The sequence below is a fragment of the Grus americana genome, chromosome 1, assembly GCF_028858705.1.
Source record: "Grus americana isolate bGruAme1 chromosome 1, bGruAme1.mat, whole genome shotgun sequence".
Classification (NCBI taxonomy): Eukaryota; Metazoa; Chordata; class Aves; order Gruiformes; family Gruidae; genus Grus; species Grus americana.
This window is the reverse complement of record NC_072852.1, coordinates 70,324,607-70,333,826: the sequence shown is the minus strand read 5'-3', so window position 1 is coordinate 70,333,826 and position 9,220 is coordinate 70,324,607. Positions and strand designations below refer to the sequence as shown.

The 9,220-nt window shown below is 46.5% G+C and overlaps 1 protein-coding gene across 13 annotated transcripts in view; it reads left to right on the top strand.

The window, feature by feature from the left end:
- The first annotated feature begins 2,147 nt into the window (after nucleotides 1-2,147).
- Nucleotides 2,148-9,220, top strand: part of MICAL3 (microtubule associated monooxygenase, calponin and LIM domain containing 3) — a 165,252-nt gene continuing 158,179 nt past the window's right edge. For 9 of the 13 annotated variants that reach the window (XM_054835262.1, XM_054835437.1, XM_054836176.1 and 6 more), the window contains exon 1: nucleotides 2,148-2,347. The gene's annotated coding sequence lies outside the window, so the exon portion shown is untranslated. Of the gene's footprint in view, nucleotides 2,348-2,563; nucleotides 2,817-9,220 lie in introns of those variants that run through there. The other 4 variants (XR_008578420.1, XM_054835942.1, XM_054836116.1 and 1 more) reach the window with 2 other exon arrangements.

The following is a 9,220-nucleotide window of genomic DNA, read 5'->3' as shown; positions in this document are numbered from 1 at the left end:
TTTGCCAGATTTTCCAGCACATAAGCCGAATCAGCACGCTGCAACTCTCAAGTGATTGCAACCAGTAGCTCTAATTTCTATGCTCATGGAAACTCCATCAGCAAACAGGGTGGGTTGAGCCAAGTTTAGATCAGCTGAAGGCTTTCCTCCATCTGTTCTCAGACAGGAATATAGATAGTGATTTGGGAATTGTGCACTTCTGGCTGATATTTGTCATACCACACTGTAGTAAGAATTTCCTCAGCCTTGTCATGAGCTCATTTTATGCATCTCTTATGAACAGTATCTATTTTGGTTTTCATCACGTATGTTATTGCAGTACCTGACTGCTTTTCATGCCAAAACCCCTAATAGACTATGGAGATTAGAACTTCTCTTAAGCTAGGGTTGGAAGACTATGGCTTTGGTAGGACATTGGGTCTGCACAGGTCTGGATGTGAGAGGTGTTTGAGTTAGCTCTGCTGGAAAGGCAAGCTGGGGTACTTTCATAATACCATTGCTATTATGATTTATCCTGTGTTTGTACTTGATTCCTAATCCCTGGGTCACTTACAGTGCTTCTGTATTGGTTTGCATTCCTGCTTTATTCAGGTGCGTGTCAACTGGCTCCCTTGGCTGAAGAATTCAAGGGCATACTCAGCTGAGTGTGGCAAAGACAGCATACACTACTTATACACACTAAAGTGTACAGATAGGAATGAAGCATTTATATATAAACAGTATACAAATGTATATATATGCACACAGACATGCAGGTGTATGTATACACTGAACTGACAGTGCTGCTCTTGACTGCTAGTTCAGATGCAGAGCATTCAGCCAGTAACCAGCAGCTTCTGAGAGCATTAAAAAAATTAAACAGATGTGCATACATATATATAAGCCTACATACACAAAGCATTTCTATGTTCCTCTCAGTACCTTCCTGAAGAACAGGGGTTTGTCATTTCCCCGTCCATCTAGTACCTATACTATTACCTCAGTGTAACCTGATGGATTAATCAATATTTGGGTCTTCCAAGTTGATTCAATTAGCAGGAGACAAGGATAACGGGAGCAGGCATTCATCTGATGTAATTTTGTACATCTCGCAGAGCACAGTGGCAATGAGCTATTTTCTGAACGCAGCAGGATCCAAACAGGAGGAGTTGCTATGACCACAGCTCCAAGCTTCTCCTCAGCCAACCCCGCACCAAAAATATATTTAGCCCTTTCTCATGATGATTTTATGAGCGTCTCTCCGGCCATTTTTAGATCTGATTTGCCACCTTTCTCCTGCCGGTTTCTTACGCGCCACCGCTCCTGTGCTCAGCTTCATCAGCGTTTCACGTTCGCATGCAAAGCGTGCGTGGAAATCTTCCAAGCACACACCTCGGGCTCGTGCCAGCAGCCGCGCTGACAGGCAGCGCTTTGTGTGACGACACCTCTCGTTTCAGCCGCCCGACCTGCGAGAGGGCCACCCGTGTCCCTGCCTCACCCGGCGGGGCTGCGGTCGCCGCGGCCTGGGGGGAGGGTCGGGGGGCAGTTCTTCGCGGGGCTCTGATCGAGAGCAGGTTTACTTCGAACCCCCTCGAGGAGGCGGGTAACAGCGGGGGAACCGCTCGCCCAGGTAGGTGTGACAGCAGCGGGCACGGGGGAAACGCGCGCGGGTCATAGGGGGCGCGCGCGCGCCCCCACCCCCCTGACGCGCGCCGCCCCACACGCGAACGCCCAACCCCGCCCGGGGAGCTTTCAACGGTTGCCGCTTCGCCCCGCCCCTTTTTTGATCTCCGCTCCGCCAGTCGCCTTTGGCGCGCGCTCTGGCCCCTCCCCGCCAGGGCGGCCAATCCCCGCCCGGCCTGTGCGATTGGAGCGGTGGGAGCGTACCATTGCCAGCGAGTGGGGGAGCGTCGAGAGCGTGAAGGGGCTGTGCGAGGGAACCGCGTCCTTTTAGTGTTCGCCGGCGCGCCTGTTGCGTCCCCGTTGCTGCCGCTCTCCTCCCTTTCTCCTCCCTCTTTCAGAGTACCGTGGGGCTGGCAGCTGGAGCCTCCGCTTCCCGCCGACCTCCCCTTGACCCCGCGTATCGCTTTAAGGGAACGGAAAGGGAGGGGGTGTGGGCTTGCCTGCACGCGCTCCTCCTCCCGCCCCGCCAACCGGTCCGCGCGCGGGGCGGGGCCGGGCCGAAGCAGCGGTATCTGCCAAGGTGTGCGCGCGCTGCCGCTGCTTCACCCGCCCCTCCTGCGGCGGGCAGGGTCGGGCCGTGCTGTGCCGGCAGCCTGAGGGACGGAGTGCGGCGCTCCCCGCGGCAGAGGCACCTCGGGCGGTGCCAGCCCTGCGACCGCCGCCCCCGGAGCAGCATGAGGCGAAGGCAAGTGCGGTGGGGGGGGTCCCTCCGCTGCCGCCCCCCGGGAGGGAGGGCAGGCTTCTGCGCGGCGCGGCAGGTGGGGTGGCCGCTGCCCCGCCGCGCGGGCGGGGGGAGGCGTCTCCTGTGGCGGCGGCGGAGTATCCACTGCATCCCCTGGCATCGCCCGGGGAGCGGCCTGGAGCGGCGCCCCGAGCGTTGGTAGCGGCCCGGGGGTCTCTGCGCGGCGCCGGGCCGGGGCGGGGGCCGTGCGGGCCCGTAGGGAGCGGCGGCGGCTGGGGCTGGCACAAGGCGGCAGGGTACAGCCGCGAAACCCGATCCCCGGGGCGGCCCGCAGCTGGGCGGCTGGTCCTTGCCGGCTCCCTGACCCGATTACACGGCTTGGCGCAGGGGAGGAACGAGGCGGTGGCGGCAGGGCGTCCGCCCCGGGGACCCCTGAGCGCACCCTCGCCGGAGGGGGGTGGCTCAGCGAAAGGTATCGAGGCACTTCCGTCCCTTCGTCTGGGGCTGTGAGGAGGAAGAGGAGGGGGAGACGACGGTGGTTGTGCGGGATGCGCACAGGCTACCTGCGGGAGGGCGGAGGGGGCGCCCCGTCCTGCCGGGCGGGCGGCAGCGCTCTGCCCCGCCGGCTCGGTCACGTCGGGGTGCCTCGATGGCGTGCTTCTCCTTCTCGTCGGCTTTGTCGCTGATAGCCGCTGTGCGGCTTGCGTTACGCCGCGGGTAAACTTTACAGCGACTACTATTACAGTGTCATAAAGTACTCTTCGTCATGCCTTATGACACCCCCGCCAGAGAAATTGCTTATAGCAGTTTTCGTTTTATATAGTCTTCCGCTTGTCACGCACACCTAAGCCTTTAGCCTTTTTATTATTATTCTAGGTATATTCAGTACAAGGGGTGTCGAGCTTTCTAATAGTTTTGCCTCTGTTCTGCTTTTTTTGTTATGATACAGACTTAATCTCTGCAGGCTGTTGTCTTGATGATGTGTTTAGGGTGTTAGAATACTTAACAAGGGTAACTGCTTCTAAACATAGGGTTCCTTCTTTTATTATAATAAAAACCTACTTAGGCATTCACTGCAATAGCTGCATTATATATTCCGAAGAAGTCATCTTCCGAAGAAGTCATCTCTTACCTAATGCAGTCATCCATTTAAGCTTAGTGCTGTGGAGTAATCGACAATAACTTTTGTTGAGATGGAGGAATACTTTTCAAGTCTGGCACTACAAAAATTGCCACTTCCTTTGTTGATTGTGTTGTACTGCCTTGAAAGGTTAACAAACTGGTGCATCTGTGGAAAAATCTCTTTGTTAGGCTTAAGGCTTAAAACTTGAGTTCTTAGTTATTCTGCACTTTACACCAGTACCAACCCACTACATTTAGGGGACTTAGGGGAAGCTGAGCAAATAAATAGCCTCTCACTGGACAATCTGGACATACATAAAATGACTGTCCATTAGGGCCCATTTTAGTTACAAACTTTGAAAGCTAGGAGTTAACCGAGCTTAAAAAACTCAGTAAACAGGATTTTCTGTGTATAATTAAGAACTTACTTGAAATAGGCTTCTTTCCCCAATAGTTATGCTACTACCTCTTTCTGCATTTCTTTTAGTGAATGTGCTTATTCTACTTCTTTTTCACTGTCACTTGTGTTTGGATTGGTTGTACTGCAGAGATGTGTTTGGTAAAAATAACTCACTGTATGGGAATTAACTTCTTTAATCTTGGAAATATTTCTACTGGTCTTAAGATTCTGTGAAAGCTTACTTGCACAAAACTAGATGTAGAGTTAGATTGAAGTTGGCAGTGTCCCTTTAAACCAGCCAAAAGTCCACTACACGTTAATCTGCAGCTGAAAATTAAAAAGTCACACTGCAGTTAAAAAACCAGGTATGTTTGTGTTTAGCTTGCAGTTTGCTGAAGTCCTTGTGTCCAAGAACAGAGGTAGATATAACTAGATGTACTAGGCTTGTATTCATTCATATCTTAAATTACAGTTGGATGGTACACCTTATAGCTAGTTGGTGAAGTTGGAAATCCTTTAGTTCTTAAATTAACAGACAGGGGAACTCCTCTTAAATGTTACAGGACAGCCATAAAGAATTTTCTTATAATAGTTATTCTTAAGTATTTGTGCAGAAATAAATAACTAATAGTTATGCTGGTTATTAATTACATGTGTCTGAATTTCAATTTTCAATAAACTTGAACGCAAATCTTGTTCCTGAATGATCCTCTGTGTTAAGAAAGGATCTTTAAATAGTATGTGACCGTATATTCCTGGTATAAACCTAAACACAGCTGGTTGAGGTCGGGATGACATTTTTATTCTAAGTTTTTTTGCCTCTCTGGGTTTCAAATATCCTGCAAACATGCTTCACATGAGAAATCTTAGTTATTTTGCAGGTGTAGGTCTCCTTTGATAAAGATGACAGCACTGTTACTTTTCCATGAGAGAACTTGAATTCTTGTTGTACACATGGTAATGGAGAGCTGATGACATGTTTCTTTTGAAGAAAGCTGAGACAGAATTGGTCCTTAGTTGGATGTGTTCCCCTCATCTTGCAGGATTTCCAAATGACTTCTCAGTCACTTAAGTAATCCATGAATGGATTAGTGTTTGATTTTTTTTCCTCCCTTGCAAACACAAGGGCTGTCTTACCAATGTAATCTTAGAGTAGTATTTGGGGTAGCCCTAGGTGAAGGGAGAGGGAGAACTGTCTGTGCTGCTGCTGTCTGTCTTTGGTAGAGACAGAAAACTTCCACTCTCTCTTGATGGTGTCACAGGAAATTGCCTGTGAGAGCAACAGCAGACTTTCTTCGGTGTTACGGCTTTTGTGCTATTACTGTAGAGAAGGCTTAGGCAGCTGTGGTAACAGGTTGGTCAAGACTTGTTTCTGCCATGCAGCTTCCAGCCCAGTCCTGATGTTTTAGGTATCTGTTCTCTGCCAGTTGATGTACATCTTAACAGCCTAGGGTGGAAAAATCCTTTTGCTTATGGCTGAGGCTAGGGCTATGCTAAAATCTTCCATCAGTGCAGCTGGCGATCAGGGATATGATCTGTTGTATGTAAGGTGCTTGCACAGGTTCAGTTATACAAGTAAAGCATGTGTGTGCTATTTGGGCTTAACACTGTGGTCTGTTGTTAATGTATGGGTGTGAAATGCAGGTTTGCCAATGTACTATACAACTGTTCTAATGCTGTTGCGATATTCCTAGTGCTAATGTGGTCCGAGAGAGTTTTCCTGGGCGAGTGCTTTTACTATAGCGGATGCCAAGGATAATCTCACCTTTCATTTAAAAAGGGGAGTAAGGGGAAGTTCCCACTGGTAAATTCAGGAAGTGGCTTTTTACATGAGCTCCATGAGGTGAGCCTGGCTTGCATCTTCGTAGGTCTCCCAGCAGCACCAGCGCCTAGAACTGACCTTAGCCTTGCAAACTAGCAGGGTGTAACTGAGATGTCAGCTACAGAGATGCTGTTCGTAATTTGATAGGTGGAAATAAAGCAGCAATGATACCGACTGGGATTCATGCTGCTATTTGGAAATTATGTGATAAGATACAAGAGGCAGGCACTGTTTATTTACTAGGAGGGGAGCCCAAAACAGTGGAGACAGAGCAAGAGGTAAGCTAGCATAGGCACATCAAATCACCACCCTTTCCTTCCTTTTTTCTCCCCCTCCCTCCCCCAGATGCATGACATCTTCTGTTGTAATTACACAGGGGAGAGGGAGAAAGGGAAAAGTGCATCTGGGAGAACCCAAGAACACACTCCGAGGAATGAGATCTGTACATTGACGGTATTTGTGCATGGTGTGAAAATGTTTGGATTCCAACTGAGTGGGGCACACAGTCACTGAATTATTTGTTGTCTGTTCCTGCAGTCTCCTAATTTTGAAGTGGTTGGAGCAGGTAGTTGATAGGGTTTCTTTGTATAAACTGTAAACTGACATGAATCATAGCTGCTCTTGTTCTCCTGCCTCTATTGTATCTTGATTTGAAGAGGCACTATGATGCTCTTCATATATGGAGTGGCTTGTGATAGAAATTCAGTGCCCATATACAGGAAACAATTTAAGGAAAGGAAGGCTGCTCACCTGTGTGGGCAGCCTCTCTTCTGACACCCACTTCTGCCCTTTTTCTTTTAAAATTTAATCAAGCAGCAGTTATTTGGCTTGGTAGCAAGAGGAAACTGAAGGATATTTTCTTTCTCTTCTGAGGTTTGAAATTGACTCAATTCAAAAGTATTCAGTGAGACTAGGAAAGGAAATGCAAGTTCTTGCTCTTTATAGACAGCAGTAAATTAACAATAGAATTCTTTCAGTTTCAGGAAAGAGAAACCTTCTTCATCCCACACTTCCTAAGCGAAGTTCATAACTTTTCTGCTAAAGGTGTGCAGTAGCAACATAGCTTCTTGCTGAAGATGACAGAAACCTGATTGCTCCAGTAGAGATCAACTCTTCTGCAACTGTAGTTTTTGCAGTAGACAACATGAGAAACTGCATTTCATTTTTGAGAAGGGGCACTGAAGAAAGCTATGGCAATTGTGAGGAAAACCTTTTTACTACATTCCTGTCTCTCTCAGCCTGTCTTCTCCCCAGATCTTTATCTGGGTTATATGTTAACCTTTTTCATTCTTTCTCCACAATGTCTTTGAGATATGATCTTTTGTGTCTAGCCACATGGTTAAAACTAGTCTAGGCTGCCCTTGCTTTGTGTCTGGATTTCTTTTTGACACTCAACTGTTCAAAACAATGACCATTTTTACTGAAAGTGGCTTTTTGTGTCTGCCATTAAGACTGTTAGCAAATCATTCCTATGTGAGGTCCTACAACTACACACGTAAGCTAATTTTCTTCTTGGTCCTTTTTGACTGTCATCTAGAGTGGTATATCGTGGAAAATTTGACGTGTAGTCCCACCTGTTAATGCTGCTAGCTTTTAGGCATTCACTAAAGCCTTGTAGTCTTTCTTTACCTTGCTCATCCTGAAAAAGTAGCGGCAGACAGATGCTTTTCACCCATCATGAAGAAAAGTCCCATAAACATGTGCAGAGCTACCTCATCTTCTGCCTTCAGAAGTTCAGAGAGGTTCTAAGAACCTCAGAAGTTCAGAGAGGTTCTGCCCTTCCCTGCCATGAGCTGACTAAACCAGAACAGCCCGGCAGTAGACTGAGGAGGCCACTGCTTATCTTTGAGTGTTTTTTCCTTTATGCTCTCTTCTTTCTTTGGATTCACTTGTCCAGCAATCCTCTCATGCCTTGAGTTGGAGCCTCTGTGTGCAAGAGGCATGTTCTCTTGTTCTGCTGCTATGTAGCAGACTACGTACTGGAGTTCTGGTTTAGACTGGTGATCTCAAACATTATTGTAGGATAAAGAACAAAGGTAAAATCTTGCAGTTTTCTGTGCTGACAGTTTCTAATGTCAGTCCAGGAATATTTGTCTTATGGTATGAATATTTTGCTGTGTTTGCCTGCATTAGGATTCCAGTTGTACAGCTTAAAATCTGGGAAATAACCCACTTACTGCATCAACTTCCTCTTTGGCCAGCAGGAAAATTGTTCAGTATTACTGCTTTCCATCCTGCTGTTTGGAAATAATTCCTCTGAATCTGCAGTGCTTTGAAGTGAGGCAAGGCTTGCTGGGAGCTCATGTGGTTGAGGGAAGAGGACGTTTCAGTGCACTGAAGACTTTTAATAAATATCTTCCTTTCAAGCTTTACTTAGTTATGTCCTTTATCGTCATGGCTGCAAGATGCTTTTCAATGAACTTTGGATGGCACATCTGAGGAAGTCTTAGGGTATAATCTTCTACTCTTTTAAGTAACTTATGAACTAAAGTGACTTAATGGATAGCATAAGTTTAAATTATTAAGATTTCTTTACCCTGAGGCTGTAGGGAGACTTCTCACTGGAAGTTAAAATGTAGGCAGAACAGCAGCGTTTTTGTGGGATCGTATCTTATCTTATCTTACCGTGCAAGTAAAAGTGCTTGTGGCCATGTGAGTCCTATCTAACATTTCTATCTCTTCATGGCCATGGTGGAACTGCCTTGGTTTAGTGGGATGGTTAGGAGGCCCTTCTTGCCCTTCTTAGTCTTTCTAAATATGCTGTGTATACTTGCACAAGTGTAAAAAAAAAAAAAAAAAAAAAAAAAAAACAAACCAAAACCAAACAAAAAAACCCCCAAAACCCAAAAACAAAAAAACAAACAAAACAGGCAGGGGGTCTTTTCTTGTTGGGTTTCATGAAAAGGATAGTATAAACTCTTCTCCGTTTTTGTGAGATACTACAACTTGTAGTGATTTGCACCATTTAACACTTGCTTATGTTTTTTCAGAGTTCATTAAAGAAATGAATCTCAAGGCAACAAGAAACCAGATTTGGCTCAAAACCAGTTAAAGAGCACAAACCGAATTGATATCCAGCCAGTGATACCCATGTAATAGACTACTCTGGATCTCGTGTTGAGAAGCACCCTCCAACACTTGCAACATTATGGTTATTTGACTGAAGAAAGGAAGGGGAGGACAGTAGACTTTCTCATCTCCTCTGTTGTGTGGTGATCCTCACAGAAATGAGGAATGGAGGCAGGTGTTTGCCTAGGAGTTCTGCTTTAAACAGTCAAATCCAAGAATGTTTCACTAATCTTTTTTTTTTTTTTTGTAGGAGAAAGGTATTTCTTTAACAACAGTCTGTGTACATTGTGTATGGTATTCCATCTGCTATAAACAGTTCTGCTCATTTTGAGAAAGAAAAGCCAGATTAGACTGTGTCAGGAAGGGTAAACAGTTTTGGGGAGCATGGCATGCTTTTGATGATGTCATGCTAAATCACTAATTAAGTGAGGCTCCCATTCAGAATTCTCTAGAGCTGTGCCTC